Here is a 16257-nt window from a genome sequence, read left to right as displayed (position 1 = left end):
TCACAATCAGTGTCTTCAGTGATAGATTCTCACTGTATTTTGTACGGTTTTATACTGTTTTAACTGTATTTTCATTTTTATTGAATTCCTTAACTGCAAACTGCTTTTTCATACGGAGTTGCATTTTCTGTTTGTGAGTGCTCTATCTGTGCTTTTCTATGAGATGCGTGTGTTCTAGTCAGGTAACAATCTGGATAGATGCCTGCTGTATCCAGGCCTGGCCATTTTGCTTGCAAGTTTCTTGTGCTTCTGGCAGGGGCTTGTCTTCCCTGTTAGTGAGAGTAACAGGGCTGCCTGACCTTCTCTGACAAGAGTAATTGGTTGAAAATGCAGGGGCTAGCAGGATTGGATAATTCGAGCTTCTAAATTCTTCCATCTTTTCAGGTTATCTAAACCCTGTGTTTGCAGGGTGTTGCGCTTGTTTGCTCGTCATGCACCGCCACTGTGCTGTTTTAACCCATTGGGAGATATCACAGTAGCATTTTTCTCTTACCAGCACTCCTGTGTAACTAATGCCCTCCCTTGAGACTTCTGTGTTGATTTTATCCAGCCCTACTCACACCTATAGGCACTCTATTCTGACAGTACCCACTCTACCATCCTTTACCTCTCTTCCACAGATTCTGACAACCATGGACAGACAATTTCCTGTGGTTTCTCCTGCTAGTCTGGTTGATATGGGCATCCTGGGACAGTGTAGCAACTGCCTCATATACACAAACAACCCTCTTCTTCTACCTCCTAGGAACAAAATATGTGAAACATGCAATTACATTAAGAACCTAGAATCCTTGCAGTCTCAATTATAAGACCGTACATCTGGCATGGAGAAGGTTGTCTGCACAAACACCACACCTCTACCATCACCCACACCTGTATAGTACATTCCTACATAAGTGGAGGTTCTCAACAAAAACAAACCTAAATAAGAGAGACCTCCAAACCAACACACCAAGCACCACACACAGTACACATGCCTGTGTCTCACACCCTCTAAGACCCAGCCACAACCCCAAAATACTAGTCATGGGAGACTATCGTGAGACATTGCTCGTCAGGTGCTAGAATTCGCCATATCACTCACGCACTCAAGTCTCCCAACAACATGCACTGTTGTCATAGTCCATGTTGGTATGAATGACTTGAGACATATCTCTCTGGATTATATGAAGAGAAACATGATTGAGCTCGCTGAATGCGCGTCCCAAGCAGGTATGTCCTCCCTAGCCTTACGCAGTTTCCTACAGTCACCCAGAATGATGCCACAGTACAAACAGAAAATCATTGACTAACAATTGGCTTAGTTTCTGGTGTCATTCCAAGGGGATCCAGAACCTGACAGCCTGAGAGGAGAGGACATGACTGACAGACCACGATGCTTTGCCAGAGATGGCCTTCATCTGTCTTCACTGGGCTTCAGGCAAAGGCTCTTGCCTCCCCCATAGTGCCTTTTTTGGGCAATGTCATGAGGACAAAATTACCAATGTGAAAAATTCTTCTTAATGAAATCTGAAGGTCATGCTGCTAAAAGCTAAGAGTCTTACACGAAACTGCACTCATTGCAAGCATTCCTCACCCTGGAAGATGCTGAAATTTGTACAGTCACTCAACCCTGGCTGAAAGCTTACCTGGTTATTTGTTCTACCATACTTGTAGACCCCAAACGGAGGGCTACAAACCAAAGTAGGTGGAGTTTCAATATTTATCAAAGACACACACCTCCAGGCTGGACAAACAGTATGACGCACAGGAGACACTCCAGGTGCAGTTAACTGTTGACAAAGCACCTATTCAAATCAAAGTTAACAGACCCCCAACCATGACTCAGGGTCCCACTACACCTATCTGGACTTCCATCAAGATTCAACCCTCTACCCTGATCCTGGGCAACTTAACTACCCAACCATAGAGTGGGATACACCCAGAGATTCCCATACTTTGTCAATAAATTGAATCAGCTGGTACACGCCCCCACAAGTGGTGAAAATATCCTGGACATGGTATAACCAACATGAGTAGCCCACTGCAACACTCCTACAGTATCATCCTCCTCCTACCATAAAGCAATCACTTTCAAAGTCACCATCTCCCCTGACCCCCCCCCCCCCACCACCAGGGTTGAACAAAACTTTTCCAAAGCTGACTACAACCTCCTGAGAGCAAGTATAAGCAGCTTCACAGCCACCACCCTTCAGTTGGAACAGGCACTAATTTCCAAAACTACACCCAAAAAAAAAAAAAAAAAATGAGCACCTATATACCTGCATGGCCTCATCAATACCGGACAGGACCAAATCATCTTCTGCAACGAGCAAACCTGTCTGGTGGACAGCAGAAATAAACAGACTATTGCAAAAGGAAAACATTGCTGTCCAGGACCAAGGAGCAGCAGATGCCAAGTTGGAAGGTAACTTCCAAACCTGCTCTGAATTGGTGGTCAAGAATACCACATACAGAAATGCCACAGATATAGCCAAGGCAGACTTCAGTGAAAACTTCACACCCCTGCCCCCTCCCATCAGTAAATCAGGACATCCCCAGTACCTGCCCCCCTCCCCTCATCACCAGCGAGCAGGTCATTAATGCCCTCTCAAAGGCAAAAAAATACAGCCTCCATGGGACCAGACAGCAACCCTGGCTGTGTCCTACATTAACTCAGGCAAGAGCTCTCAGTACCACTAGGCTCCCTATTCAACCAAAACCATGTGCCTTGGCTTTGCCCCAGCATAAATGAGGACAGCCACTGTCATCCCTCTACACAAAGGTGGGGCATCCAACCCAGACAATTATATGCCCATCAGCCTAACCAGCCTGATCTACAAAGCCATGGAACGCAGGACATTGACAACCTCCAAATGCTAGATCCAACATAATTTGGTTTGTCAAACGGATATCATGTCTGCTAAACTTGGTCGCCTTCTTTGAAACAGTCACCATCTTTGAAACAGTCACCAAAGCCATGGATAAGGGGAAGACAGTGCACACCACCTACCTTGACCTAACCAAACCCTTTGATACTATTCCCCACTCAGGCATAATAGATAAACTTTCCCAGCTTGGCATCAACCCGTACATTACCAGATGGACAGCTAACTGACTCACTGACAGAACCCACTCAGTCAAAATAGGGGAAGACACCACTAGTAGTAGACCTGTAACAAGCGGCATACCCAAAGGATTGGTCTTGGGGCCTCTACTGTTTGGGATATACTTTTCTGAGGTGCAAGCCAAAACCAGTGGTCTGTGGCTGACCAAGTTTGCAGAGGATTGCAAGCTGGGCATTGTCAAATTCCCCTAGTGATGTGAACATCCTCCAAGAGGGCCTTACCGAAACTAATGACTGGTGCCAGAAGCATGGCCTCAAACTGAATGCCAAGAAATGCATCATTATCCCCTTTGAAGAAAATGGTGTCTCCACTAATTATCACATTAATAAGAATGTACTAAGCATGAAATCAGTCGTGAGAGACTTGGGCACCCAAGTTGATAGCAACCTGACCTTTGACCACCACGTTTGCCTCCGCTGTACGGAAGGCTGTCTACATGGCCCTCCTCATAAGTAAGGGTATTTCATCCAGGAACAAGGAGAACATAACATCCCTGTACCCCCCCCCCATCAGGCCCATTATCAAGTACAATGCCCCCTTCAGCATGTATCTTACCAAGCACATGCAGCAGTTGGAGAGACCAGAGGTTCCTGTCCAGGAAAATCCAGGGTCTCAAACACCTGTCCTATACAGATAGGCTAAAAACCCTGTCCCTCTACTCAGTCTTGTACAGACTGCTCAGAGGTGACCTGTGTCTGGCATATAAGACAGTCTCCGACTGCACCTTGATGGAGTAGCTGCATATCCATAAGTCAAACACTACTCATGCAACCCACACGGAAGGCCTCAACCTGGTCTGTGACAGTAACAGAAGTTATTGGTGGGACAGATTTCATCTATGGAATAGACTCCCTCTCCACATCAAGCAGAGTACTTCACTAGCCCTCTAAGAGGGACCTGGACGACTGGATGGGAAACAGAAACTATACTCCTGGGATCCCACCTGTGTCCCAACTGGACAGGGAAAACAGGTGCTGACTTCAAGGGAACATGGGTGAAATTCTTGGCTAGGCTTATAAGGGCCTGCGGGCCAGTAATCTAGTATTGTCCTATGAACCTATACCTTGGATAGGTTAATTCAAGCACCAAAATAGAAACTGGCTAGGCTGAAAATTGCCTAAATGGCAGGTAATCTATTACTTGCCTGTGAATCTATGAATTGTTTGTTTTTTTTCAGCTAGATGTGGCAAGCTGTACAAAACAAGTATTTTCCCCCACAAAAATGTAGCAAAGATTTGGAAAGTAAAACTATTTCATACACAAACCAGCAAAGCTTTGGTCTTCCTAGACTGCTACTTCCGGTCAAAGACTATGTTACTTTATTTGCAGTTACAACTTTCTAGTTATCTAAAACAACTTTGCCTTGGGAGAAGTCATCTGGATTTAGAATTATGAACAAGCATAAAGAAAAAAAAAGTCATGACTCCCTTATTTATTGCAAAAATAGGGATACTGAGTATTTCCTCATTCACATCTGCAGTTTTTGTTTTTTCAAGTGAAGATGTTATTTCTTTTGAACGTCACTTCGAGAGATGATTCAGTTAGTCTGAGGTTTCTTCCGGGAGTGTTTGGTGGATTGGATGAGTTCATGTTTATAAAATTTTGTCAGTTTATCTTTTGCAATTAAGTAACGTTCATAACAAAAGGCAGATGGAAACTGCACAAACCTGGAGAAATACAGTTGCTGGCATTCACCTTTTGAATACTACTTAGCTATAAGTTTCCACAAGTTAATAGTGGTGGCTTATTTAAGAGTACATTGTAATTGTGAATGGTGTCAGTGTGCTATTATAAAAGTGGAAAAGCACAATGGCACTGTAAAGGGTATTAATATTATGACTTCCTAGAAAACACTGTTAGAAAGCAAAGTATTCCTAAAAAAGGACAGCTGTGGCAGGCAAGACAGCACTGAAAAGCAATAGGCTGAGAATGAGGTGAGAAGCTAGTTTTTATAATACTGCATTTCATCTGTACACAGTGAAACGTATTTGGGTGTGAAGTCCAAGACAGTACGGCCCATGGGGTCTGGAGTGCAACTCTTTTTTGAGGGCAGTTGCTAAAAATCAATGAATCCAGCACATGTGTCTCAGGCTGCAAGTTTCCCCTTGTCAGCAGGTGAAGGAACTCATCTGCTTTGCAATGGGTCTACTGTATCAATGTTTTCATAAAATGCACTGTAAAACCTTGCTAACCAATGGAGGGACTAATGAGGAAGACTATTTGGGTAGACCAAACAGCCCTATACAACATCCTCTATGGGGAGGATACGAGGTCAGGAATCTAATCCCTTTCTCTTTTTCATTATCTCTATGATCACCCCAGAGATGGCATCTTCTTGAGGGTTTACCGGGGAGGGGGGGGCTATGTCCACGTGTTATCAATATTCAAGGTGGAAGACTTCCATAGTGAAGTCCTAGTGCTTTCTCCTGCACCCAGTTTCACCTGCACCTTTTGAGTGAAGTCAAAGATGAAGAAAGAAATGCAATGGGATGGTGTTACAGAAGCTGGCTACAGAACACCTTGGTTCACTGCCTTACAGTAGAACAGGTAAAAAACCCAAGAGATCAGTTAATGACTGGTTCATGAACATAGCAGGTGCCGGCAGTGTAGTGGTAAAGGTATCAGCATACTTACTCCATTAAAAGATATTCCAGTCAGAACAGTGATCAACTCTAATGGCTAACTCTGCTATAGGGCTGCCACAATAGCAATGTCAATGACAACAGCACTCATCCTTCTGCACAAGACATCAGGACTGAAAAGATCCTGGTGCCTGTAACAATGACGCTGATGTTCCGGACAGCAAGAGATCACTAAGAAGAACCAGTGATACTGCGGAAAGCAGCGTCGGCCTTTGAGATCGCTGCAGAAAGCAGTGTCGGCCTTTGGGATCACTGCAGAAAGCAGCGTCGGCCTTTGGGATCACTGCAGAAAGCAGCGTCGGCCTTTGGGATCACTGCAGAAAGCAGCGTCAGCCTTTGGGATCACTGCAGAAAGCAGCGTCGGCCTTTGGGATCACTGCAGAAAGCAGCGTCGGCCTTTGGGATCACTGCAGAAAGCAGCGTCGGCCTTTGGGATCACTGCAGAAAGCAGCGTCGGCCTTTGGGATCACTGCAGAAAGCAGCGTCGGCCTTTGGGATCACTGCAGAAAGCAGCGTCGGCCTTTGGGATCACTGCAGAAAGCAGCGTCGGCCTTTGGGATCACTGCAGAAAGCAGCATCGGCCTTTGGGATCACTGTTCTCCCAGCATAGCATGGCAGTACTTTCAACCTCATAACACGCAAACACAGCCGAAGTACCCCTGCCCTCAACAGGATTGGTAGGGGAAAGTGGAGCAGACAAGTCTTTTCTACGTCAAGACGTCCACAGCAACTTATCAGAATCTAATTCTATAATGACAGATGGGCGAGTCTTGGGTGTTAGCAGGCTTAGAGTTTAAATCCTCCTTAGTCAAGCCAATGTCAGAAAGGCTCTGAAGCTTAGACAACAGCAAAACAAGAGAGAGTCAGGTTACGAATAAAGAACAAGTAGCAACATTTTATAAACCACATAATCAATTTTTGTAGGCTTAAAATAAAGAAACAAGAGAGAAAACACAATTTTTTCAGAAGTGGAAGTTGAACAAAAAAAATGGTAGACCTGATACTGAACAGGGGGAAGTTATGGCTTCCTTCTGACATGGAGAGCTTTTTCCAACATAAAGAGCTGCAACTATTACTATGCCTTTTTTCAGTGTTGGTGGCATTAACGAATGACAAATATGCCATTTAAAGGTATTACATCCAACTCCCAAACAGCACAAAAAACTCTGATGCATATCCTGCAGTAGAGTTTTATTTCTACGAATACGGGTATGGAATGAACAGTCTGTATTTAATAGTTGTCCAAAGCACACTAACCTGTGTGTGTGTGTGTGTGTGTGTGTGTGTGTGGGGGGGGGGTAGAACCCTGAAAAAAAAATCAATAGTTCTAACTAGAAAAAGAGCACTTTCACATTTCCAGAGATTGAAAACTGGTAGCTTGGGGTTATTTTTCAGTGTCTGAGGCTGAACTGTAGCAGAAGAATTCTGGAGAGTAATGGCATTATGGTGCATTAAGGGGTAGGACAAAAATCAAGGACAGATCTCCTCCACGACTTTGCTACTTCTTACAGTAGCCAAAATGGTCCTTCTGTGTTGCTAGAGGCTAAACTTCCAATCTAATCTTAAAGACGAGAGTTTTCGAACAATACAGAAAAGAACCTTCAGTGTCAAAGGAGACAACAGAACAAATACAAAATAGACAAGCCCTTCATACACATCTTTACTATATATAAAAGAAACCCAAGAATGCAGAACTTCAAGATATCTGTGTATTACTGAACACTACTAACTGTACTGCAACATGAAGTCAACATTAACCTTTGCATATCCTGCCATCTTGCCACTTAAGTTGTGCCACTGAGTCTCCTGGAGTTTGATTATACTACGCCACCAAACCGGTATGGAATGTAAAACAGAGGGGCTCTCACACTGTATGTGTTCAATGTTCAAAATTCAATGTGCATTCCTTCTACAAGTCATGTTCAAGAACAACCATCTTGTTAAATGATAAACAGCTCACAAGTTAGAGAAACAAGTCATTCATTTTCTTTCTTACACTGTATTGTACAAAATACGAATAAATAATGAAAAAAGCAGTGCACAGAAAAACAGTGATATCTGGCACAGCAGCGCAGTCACTGTGTTACGGCTTATTAACATCCGTGTCAGGCAGTTTACATTTCAAGGCATTAAGTGCTGAATGTGGAGGTTTTAATGCTTCAGACTGGATTTCAAACTTAAACATTTCACCATGTGTGAAGCCCAAAACTGGGACTTAAAAAGTCCCAAATTTGTTAAACAGCAAATTTGGTTAATTATCGTGGTAACCAAGAGTACTCAGCTCAGGAAATAACATTTGCACAAACATCTAAACTGTGTGCCCTCTGTGCCACATCATAAACACAGTGCAAATTAACTCAAGGACATAAAAAAAATATATGTTCTTTATATAATTTCTGTAACAAAGTGTAACATCCAACAAAATGAACCCAAGCCCCACTATACAAAATTTCAGTCCAAAGAAAGCAACCCATTCATCCCTGTAACTGTCTTCTTGAATATATTAATCTGGGGAACTTAACCAAGCTAGCTTCTAAAAAAGCCCAAGCCACAACTACACCAAAGGCCAACAATCTCGGCCTAATTTTGCATAGAACGATTACCAACATGTTCCCAGTACCAGACTTCTGATACACCAACTCCAGAAAATAGAAATGAGAATGTTCTGTTAAGGCCATTTCTGTGAAGGGACAGTTTCTATATCCACTCAGATATAAACAGGACATTGATAAGCAAACAATGTACACTCCTGCATCCGAATTTGGACAAAACTGCCTTCTGGGGGTCAATATGTTTGAAGACCACAAGTAATCACACTACCCACAGTTCTGTCCAAGCAAGACTGGTGTTATTCGTTGCATAGTTTTTAATATTTTACAATTTTTCAGTAAAACTTCTTGCATCTTCTCGGTACAGCTTGGTTTATTTGCCTGATTTTGAAGCGTCTTCCAAAAAATCTGAAGTCACTCTCAGGTCCCTGAAAAGAGAAAGTGTTGAAATGGTCATTCAACAAAGAATTACTTCTTCAGATTATCACAACTTTCAAAAGAGTAGACGTCATGGACCAAAGAGACAGTATATGCAACTGACTTAATCGTTCAAAATCTCAAGCTATCATTGACTGCACCTGTCATAGCTGACCTACATGAAGCTTCCAATGCATCATAACCACACTGCAAGAAATGGTTGCTAACCTGCTGGGAGTTATGTACCAGATCCTGAAGTGATTTGCGATCTAGGGGTTCAGGTGAAGACAGTTTCTTATGCAATTCATCTAACAAATACTCTTGGTACTGTATCATATGAAACTGACAATTTAATGCCCTCATAGAAAGAGTCGCAGAAGTATACACTTTTTTACCCCATCTCTCTAAAGCCCTGGACTCCCTTTCAGAGGGGAGTGGATTTTTAGTTGTGGCAGCTGCAACCCTTTAGGGCCCTGGGAAATAGTTTCTGGATCAGCAGAGTGGGCCTTGTAAAGAAAATGATGCGAGTCCGGGACCCTGTAGTACCTATTGGGTTTGACAGGGGCCGGAGGAAGAGTGTCAGGGGTTATGCTAGACTCAGAGTACACATCATCAATGACATTCAAAACAGGAGGAATAGCCAAAGGTCTATGCTGAGGTAAATGCAGAAAAGTTCTTAATCTTTTCCTGGAATCAGAGAATTCCTGGCCCTGCCATTTGAAATGCTCTCTCATAGTGTGAAGGGTCTCCCCGAAGGATAGTTCTTCAGGAGGGGAGGCCGAGGGGATAGATTCCTCTGCATCAGAGTCCTCGTAGGCCGAAAAAGCCTCCTCCTGGTAGTCCGAGAGAGCAGAGCCATCAGAGGCCTCCTCTGAGGAGTGGGGATCAGAGGGCTCAACCCTGGGCCTTTTGTCTAGAGGAGGTTGAGAGCCCCTGTCTGGATGGGGTTGTCGGTTGAGCGGTTTCGGGGGTCGGAAGTACCAAGGACTCTGTTTCAGCCGAGACCGAGACACTCGCGGTAGGCCTGGCCGTGGTTTCAGCCGAAACCGTGGCCTGCGTGTGTCGGTCCTTGTCCTTCCGTTTCTTTGTTAAATGTGAAGTCGGAGTCTCCGACGGCATATTGTACGAAAAACTAGCCCCAAAAATTTCCTCTGCAAACTCCACCAAACGTCTAAGAGTGCGTCGGTTGAAGGAAGCACAGGCTGAACAGGCCGAGACGTCGTGGTCTGGGCCTAGGCAGGGGAGGCAGTAAGAGTGGAAATCCTTATGAGGCATTTGTTTCCCACAAGTTAAGCAATTATTAACTTTATCGGACATCGGCTGAGGCAAGAAAGAGTCCCCAACGGGGTACTTAGCTTTTGAAGTCTTCGGTAGCTGAATTACAGGAGCTGGCCGACCGGCACTTGCAAACTGCTTCTGCTTCGGGCACCACGCGGCAAGAAAGACTGAGGAAGATGGTGTCGGCTGACACTTTTATACCCCAGGCGCTCTGACGTCGGGGAAAGGGCGACATCAGCCGACGCCGGACCCAGACTTTGGAATCCGGCCGACCGAAGGGCTGCCTGAGGCAGGACAACCCATATGTGATGACTGCAGATGCATCCTTGAAGGACATCTTTGTGGAAACAGTGTAGAAGTGAAATGCTGTCCTCTTTGGTAGGTATCATTAAAAAATGGACACCGCTTCAAACGGCTGCAACTCCCTTCCATGAAGTTGCTTGTTTCAACGAATCAAGAACATCATTCCTCAAGGGTAAGAAGGAAGTTCATATTAATGGGAATTTCAAATGTGATGTTAACAGCCTTCTGCAAAGATCCTTCTATAACCACAATATGATTTTTTCACAATGTATATGCCAAAATCCATTTCACAGTAAACAAAATTTAATTCATTCCAAAGATTCCATATTATAGAAAACAAATTATCTACTCTTCTAACATGTTCTTAATATTCTAAAAAAAAATTTCACCTTTTCCAGAGTTTCACCACTTCCATTTAAAAAAAATAATGCGCTGTCTCTTCCTCCCCACAAAACAGACTCTCTTTCAACTTTCTTTTTATACAGGATATTCCCCTTTACTAGTAACTTACCAGTCTCCATAGGAAAGTCTTGACACTATGGTTGGTGCACACTTTTTCCTTACTTTCCTTAATCACTTTTGGCAAATGTTCCCATAGATTTACATAATATTGTTTCATCACATTATTATACCACATCATTCTGTCTTTCATCAATCAATTTCAGTTGTTACTATTTTCTCAATTTTTCATTTTTTTTCATTTATTATATTCTTTTTCTCTTTTTTGTATTCTCATTTCCCAGAACCTTTTGTACTTGCATATAAAACATCCTCACTATTAATTTTTCATTCTCTTCTTTATCCACCTTAATATTCTAGACACGTTTAAAGAAAAACTACAATCCCCCTTAACTTCAATCATATACACGTTCCACAGAAGTTTAGAGGGGAACAAACAACTGGATTCATATGCTAAATAACCCCAGAGGGCTTAGGCAACAACCCCTTACCTGTACCGCACACCCTACAAGGGCTTGAATATCCCTCTCTTGTTGGAACTTATTACAAGGGGGGGTGGAGAATGTTTCAGCTGAAACCGTGCAGGGGTACTGTGGTCTAGTTCTGAAGTAGGAAAGCAGCAAAATGTTCTGCAACAGAACTTTAAATGATATTCCTAACACCTGAAGATGCTCTTGGCAAAACTATAAAGAAATTTAAATCTTGATTACAATATATAATCAAACCACAAGGAAAAGCTAAACATAAATTACAACTGCAGTATTACAACTACAACTATCAGATATAAAAAACAGAATGTCATTTATTTGTGGAAATCTTAGAAACTACCCATAGATTTACCTTGTACTTACCAATTTCCAAAGCTATCCCCATCATGTTTCTATGTTGTTACTAAGACTAATCTCCATCCAGTTTCACCTTCTTACTAGTCCGTGAAACACCAATGTTCAAGGCATGGTCACACTACAGCTGTATCCCAAGGGGGAAAAAAACACTAAAACAAAAAGTCCTAATTCAGGAACTCTTAGAGGTATCCACTTTTTGTCCTCTCCGTCTTTACTCACAACCTAACTATAACCTTTCAATTCCGGTTTTACCCTTCATGTTATCAATTATTCATGACTGGGTGTCAGGAATTACAGCTGGCATGGTTTTCAGAGGGCAAAGCCAGAGCGATTTAACAAAGCCAACAGTGGGTAAATCCTGCCTTACCCACACACAGGAGAAGATAATGCTATTACATAATGACTCTTCTTACCTTTCATAAATGTCACAGTAAAGTGCTCTTTTGCCATTTTCTAGTTATCTGATGCATCCCAGGTCGTTACCGGGACCATAATTTTAATCTATATATTAGTTTATTAGTCTGCATCGCTGTTTAGTTTTTTTGACAGAATGTGCAGCTGTGTGCTTCATACCTCTCAACTGTACAGATTTTCACAATGTCCAGATTTTTGCCTCATATTTTTAGTCTGTTTCTCAAAATCGTGGTTTTCTAGCAAATCATTGAAGATTCAAGTCAGAATACAACAGACATGTGAGCTTAAGTTTTATACCCTTCAGAAAATATATGCCAATTCAAATCCTGTTGCATTAATTTTCTAAGTTTGTAAGAGCAATATTTCAAATGTGTCCCTATTTTTGGGTGTTTGCCCCATTCGTTATGGCTTAGCCCAGACTTCTTGCTCCAAGAGGTTGAGAGAGATGGTGTGCTTCATTTTTTTTCTTACTTCATAAAAGTTGTGATTTCTGGCAAATCATCGTGGAATCAAGTCAATAAAGAGAGAGAGAGAGAGAGGTTTCCATTTCAGAAGGTAAGAGCATGCGAGTTATAACAGAGCTGGTTGCAGGGGTGATCCTGCTATCAAAGCATGACTTTTTTAATATTAACCTGCTCCATGCACATTTTGAATATGAAATGGACTTTCATTGTACAATATAAAATAGCAGCATCCCAGACAGGTTATTTTTCACAAATGAATTTTGTTGTTTCATCTAACCAAGTAATATTGAAATCCTTGTATTGCTGAATGACTGACTGTACTCTTCCTTCACGTCTTCCAGTGTCACTCTTCCTTCACGTCTTCCAGTATCACTAAATTCACGTTCATCATATTCAGGTTTACAACATTTTAACACTTCAGTTAGGGCAGGAATTGTAACAAATGTTTTTGAATACCTAGATGTGTCAAGATATAATACAGTCCATTTTGAAGAATGTACTCCCTATTTACTGGAGATAAAAAAAAAAAAAAAAAAAAAAAAGTTATGTACTCATCATAACGTTCCATCGGAGTTGTTGCTTTTCATTGGTCTTCAACATGTGGAAATACAGATCCGTTACGGATCCAACTCGGCCACATTTTCCAGCAATGGATCCAAGCTCCTCCTCTACCCATAATGTCAGTCTCCCTCCTACCCTCAGATTCGAGTTTGCTGCAAACAGTAGCATTGCAACCTACCTATGTGCCTAACACTCTGGCATTAGCACCCAAAGCACCACAAGAAAGACAAAGGCTCACCAAACTAGGGACTATGCCTCTTCCATCCAGTCCATAAAACAGCCCACATAAGACAGGGGGAAGGAGGGAGGGACAGTTAAATGAAAAGCAACAACTCAGATGGAACTCAGATGGAACGTTATGGTGAGTACATAGCTTTTTAATCTGAAGTTGTTTTTTTCATTCGATCTTCAACATGTGGGACAGAGTCATCAGCTACCAAAGAAAAAACAAAAAACTGGGAGGTCCAAATGGAAGGATGTTCCAATGCACCTCGGAGCCAAAGGATGCCCTGCCTCTGGACAGGAGATCCAACTTTTAATGCGAAATAAACGTGCGAGACGATGCCCAAGTAGCTGCAGAGCAAGCATCATCCAAAGAAACCCTAGACCAAAAGACCGCTGAAGTAGCCACAGACCTCATAGAATGCACTCTTGACATTACATGGTGGAGATAATCCTATAGGCCAAAGCAATGCACTGAGAGATCCAACAATAGTTACCATAGAAACAGGTTTCCCTAAGAAAGGCTTAGAAAAGGAAACAAAAAGCTGATCAGAGTTACAAAAGAGGAAATAGAAATGCAGTTGCCTATGAACATCAAGCAAATACAATTTATACTCTCACTTATTCTAGAAGTTCGGAAAGAAAACTCAGATAATGATGACCTGGTTAATGTTAGATTCTGAGGCCACTTTTGGAAGAAATGAAAGGTTCATCCAGAATGAAACCACATCTTTATGAAACACCATACAAGGGGGCTTGTTAAGGCCTGAATCTCAGATACCCTTTTAGCCGCAGTAATGGCAACCAGAAAGGATGTCTTCCAAGACAGTAATTGCAAATTCACTGTAGCTGCTGGTTCAAAAGGGGAAGAAACCAGGGCTTGTATGACTAGAGTAAGATCCCAAGGAGGTGTAGGGTCCTTAACTGGTAGCCTAAGTAAAAAGGTCCCTTTCAAACAGGCTTTACAAAGCTTGGAAGCCGTTAAAGAAGCCGAACTCTCCCCTATATGGAAATTGGAGACAGCTGCCAACTGTAGTTTTACCACAGAAAAAACTGTTCCCCTAATGAAAAATATCTCCCAGAAACTCCAAAATGGCAGAGACTAGAGCAGTGAAGGGGTCCAAATCATGCTGAGAAGCCCATTTCGAGAAATATTTCCACTTACTGGAATAAACCTTTCTAGTGGAATATGTGAGCCGCTACCAAAATCTTAGAGGAAGACAGCCCGAGTCCTAGCTATCACTGGAACTGGAGCAGCCAATCTGTGAGCTTCAGACTGACTAGATCTAGGTATAGGATTCTTGGAGGGATGCCAGATCAGATCAGGAACCAGATCCAATGTCCAAGGAGGACACACTGCAGGAGACCAGACAGAGGGGAAACAAACTTGATGAAGCCAGAAGGGAGCAATTAGGATCACGAAGCTCCCCAGCCGTTGAGCTTTCTGAATGAATTAATTTCGGGATCAGAGGGAGTGGAGGATAAGCATACAGAAGACCGGAGGGCCAAGCATAAACTAGATACAGCGTCTCTGGGGGACTCTTCCGGAGAGGAGTTCAGAGCGAAAAACTTTCGCGTTGGAAGGAGGTGAAGAGATTGCAGCAAGGCCAAGCCCACTAAAAAGATCTGTTCCGCTACTGAAGGATTCAGAGACCACCTGTAAGGCATCAGAATAGGTCTGCTGAGCCTGTCCACCAGAATGCTGGACCTCCCCAGAATGTGCGTTGCCACCAGAAAATGGCTGATCACCCATTCCCACAATCTCATGGCTTTGCAACAAACAGGGGGGCAATCAGGTCCCCCTTGGTGTACCAGACTACACACGTCTGTCTGGATGGCGATCATCCCTTTGGGAAGATGGGCACGAACAGCATGCAACCCTAACAGCACTGCCCTCATCTCCAGGACATTGACATGCAGATGGGTCTCCAGGGAAGACCACATGCCTTGGACTGCCCTTCCCATGTAATGCCCACCACCCGAACAGGGAGGCATCCATGGTCACTGTGGTCATCGGGGGGAGAAGGATAATACCCAGAATAAGATCTGGGGATTGAAGCCACCAGAGAAGCGAATCCCCGCAAGCCCGAGATAGAAGAACTGGATGAGAGAATGGCAGATCTAGCAAGGACCATTGGACCAGTAGGGTCCATCGGAAAACCATCATATGCAGACGAGCCATGGGGATCAGAATGATAGTGGCCGTCATGGACCCCAACACCCGACCTGACTCCTCAGGGGGATACTGGGTCTGAATAATGCACAACACAAATTTTGAGGGATTCAAGTCTGTCCGCAGTTAGAAAAATCTCGCTCCGAGTGGCATCCAACCGAGCACAAATGAAGTTGAGAACTTGAACTGGATCCAGTTGGGACTTGAGGTGCATGGTTATGCCTAGCTGATGGGCAGTCTGGAGGATGAGATCCCTGGCTTGACAGAGCCAATGCCTGGAAGGAGTGGAAAGGAGCCAATCACCCAGGTAGGAGAAGACCCTGAAGCCCTGCAGCCGCAGGTGAGCTGCCATCACTTTGGTCTCACCACCACCCTCAGGGTGTTCACCAAAGGGCAACGCTCTGAACTGGTAATGATTGGCTCCCAGCCAGAACCGGAGGAACCTCCGAGAGCATCTGTTCATTTTGATGTGGTATTACATGTTCTGAAGGTCCACTACACACATCCAGTCGTTTGTCTGTAGAAAGGGCAGAAGAGATTGGAGAGTGACCATCTGGAGTTTTGTCTTGGCAACTGACAGATGCCTGATCAAGATTGGTCTGGGGGGGGGGGGGGGCTGAATGACTCATTTTTCGAGCAGCTTGGAAATTTCCTCAGCTGCCTCCTCCCACTGCTTGGGTGGAAGGTCCAGGAGGTGCTTGGGTGTGACTGGTGGTTGAAGGAAGGGAACAGAGTATCCTCTGGATATAATTTGTAGCACCCAATGATAGTCTGTGATGGACTCCCAGGCTGCTGGGTGGAGAGAGACTTCCCCCAACTGCCT

General features: G+C 43.6%; 1 protein-coding gene across 1 annotated transcript in view; it reads right to left on the bottom strand.

Annotated features, from left to right (window-relative positions):
* Positions 1-7712: 7712 nt before the first annotated feature.
* The window catches only part of LOC122816818 (serine/threonine-protein kinase 35-like), a 39715-nt gene continuing 31170 nt past the window's right edge, over positions 7713-16257 (bottom strand). The window contains exon 3 of the mRNA XM_044089859.1: positions 7713-8726. The gene's annotated coding sequence lies outside the window, so the exon portion shown is untranslated. The remainder of the gene's footprint in view (positions 8727-16257) is intronic.

This window comes from Protopterus annectens, chromosome 12.part0 (assembly GCF_019279795.1).
Source record: "Protopterus annectens isolate FY-2018-M chromosome 12.part0, PAN1.0, whole genome shotgun sequence".
NCBI lineage: Eukaryota > Metazoa > Chordata > Ceratodontiformes > Protopteridae > Protopterus > Protopterus annectens.
This window is presented reverse-complemented; position numbering and strand designations above follow the sequence as displayed.